We start from the raw sequence: 2,905 nt of genomic DNA on the forward strand, positions 1-2,905 counted from the left end.
TTGCTCTACACTTACATTGATGACTTTTTTTTCCATTTTTTCGTTACGCTGTTTGTATGTGTATATAGCGGCAGCGGCTTGACACACGAGCGTGCATTAGCTGCGGCCGAGTGGTCAAAACCTGCTCCACCTTGCTTGCTCCCAATTACTTAGCCTACTCACTCACGCTGTGCATCAAGCCAACACTCACGCACAGCCATATTTACATATTTTTGTATGTGTGTGTGTGTGTTCACACTTGTATATAGAGGCAAACAAAAAGGCAAGTGCTAGTGTGCTAACTTGTCTCATTGTTAATATAAGTATGTATGTAAATATGCACAATGTGCGCTCATTGATGTTGTGCTTCGTATTTTTGAGCGAATGCCTAAGTGAGCCTGTATGTGTGTGTGTTTGATGGCTGCTTGCGCACAGCTTGTTTCGGCATTGTTTCGTGTCATGCTTAATCCAAAGTATGAGTACTTGACCCAACGCCGCACACACCCACAGCTCACTCCCCTTCTTCCACAACTCGTTGTTTTGTTTGTATATCCATCACACTTGTGTACCCAATACATCGCGCTCCAAAACACACTTATGCCAGTCGGCACACAGACAGTCGGTCGTCACAACTATTCAGCCACACAATGGTCGGTCGAATGCTCAGCGACCACAACAGCCATCAACACTGTGCTCGAGCATATGAATGTATTAATGGCTGTACGAACACATGCGAACATACGAACATACGAACACACGCGAGCACGCCGATAGTGCGGCTCGGACAAATTCATCGGTTCACTTCGTTCTACACCGCAATGTTTTAATATTAACATATCAAAATCGTTCTCATTTCGCTTATTGAATTTTCAAATTGACTTTAATTTTTTTGTTATCACCTCGATATATACAGTTGACCGCGTTAGGGTTGCCATGTGCGCTCGAAATATGATTAGAATGTTGGGTAGTTAGGGAAATATTAATTTTTTTTTCACTTTTATAATATTAGCAGTCTAGAATTTCATATTTTGTTAAAAAAAATTGAAATTGTGAATGTATGAAAATCTTTTTAGGATTATAAAATTGTTAAATTGAATAGCTGAAAACATATTTTGCTATAAATATTACTATTTTTATCAATATCTATAATTTTTTGGTAGAAAGTTTCAAACTTTTAAAGTGCTATAGACCCCCAATTTTACATGATAACCGCTAAATAGCGCTGTATTCATTTATAATATAATATGTATATGTATATGTATAGGAATATTCATTTATAATTAAAAAAAAGTACACATTTCGAAAGTAACTATGCAACCTCGATTAAAATATAAGTAAAAGTATGGGATCTCCAGAGCAATGTACTCCTTAATAGTACTCGGTAAGAAGTACGTTTCAACATTAAAGTTGTACCCTTGTCAGTTATTCGATTTTGCGTTCAAATAAATATTTGTCTAGAATATAAAAAAGTACTTTTATTGTAAGTTTTAGTAGGAGTTTGGGGGATTTGGAAACTGATTCGTCTTTTATGATCTCCTGATATAGCATTTCACCTAAAATATAATTCAAAACGTCACTTTCACTAACAATCCAGGTACGTAAAATAATATATATGTATATAAAAGATTGTATCTGGCATAAACCCTAAAAATTCAATAAAGTAAGAATGATGCTAATCATAATTCTCGTTCCTACCTGTTTTTATTTGAAAATAGAGCTTTCTTATTCCATTATATGAATGTATGGTCTCTAAAAAAAGAAGTATTTAATAAAATTAAATTATTTATGCGAAAATAAATTGTTATCATATAAAATTCTGAGTAAAATTATATCTTGTCACCAAAATATTCTTTGAGGTCAATATTACTATAGCATTATTATAACGTTCTATCTATTTATGCAAACATTTTCCCTTCAAAATTTTATGTTATATTACACGTATATCTCTACATTCATATGTATGTATATATATAGTGAGAAAATATAAATCAAAAGTATACTTAAGTGATACCTAAGTGAAATATATTATATAATACGAAACTCTTAAATTTCTATTAGTTACATCATTTAATAACACACACACAAAAATTGACACTGTTGGCAACCCTGACGCAATTTAAGCATATCAAATACTTAAACGATGAGAGATGAGAACCTAATAAGAAACCGAATATAAAAGATAAACATAGCGTAAACATTTAAGTAACAAAATTGGCTTTTTGTTACGACTGCAAGCAACGAAGTGCGACGTTTGTTTTGTTGTGCTGCCAGCGATTGCCGACGGTGGCATTCCCCCATGTTTTGATTGCCATTGTTGTTGCCCTGTGTGTACATACTCGCATGCCTGCGTGTGAAAGAGCGCACAAACTGGCGAGTCATGACTGCTCATGGCAAAAAACTGGTCGACCGAACGACGGTTGGATGGCATTGCTGTTCGTTGCCCCAAAACGACGACGACGGCGCCAACGGCGACCGGCTGCGCAGAAAGCCAGTAGCGACGTCAGCAGCGATGCCAGCGACGACAATGCAGCCTAGCTGAGCAGTGACGGCGGCAGCAACGATATGGACGTAAACGCGTACGTCGGCCGCGCACAACGATATGGACCACAGATGAGGTCGTGAGCGGGGGTGGCGGCAGCGAGCTTTAAAGTATGTGAAGAAATGAAATGAATGAGCAATGCGCAAGCAAATGAGTAAAGGAGGCGCTAAGGGTACTCATTATATTTATGAGCGCTTCGGATACGCGTAAACATTTGTTGATGTGTGTATGTATGTAAATTTACTCGCTTGAGTTCGGAGCCATGCCGTGCAGAGAAGGGAGCTTGGGTGGCATCAAATTGATTTTCAACTCACACATACGCTCACAGAACTTCACTCGCACACACAGGCACGAGCGAGCGACATTGGTTGTTTCACTTTGTTAAAT

The sequence above is a fragment of the Bactrocera oleae genome, chromosome 6, assembly GCF_042242935.1.
Source record: "Bactrocera oleae isolate idBacOlea1 chromosome 6, idBacOlea1, whole genome shotgun sequence".
Lineage (NCBI taxonomy): Eukaryota > Metazoa > Arthropoda > Insecta > Diptera > Tephritidae > Bactrocera > Bactrocera oleae.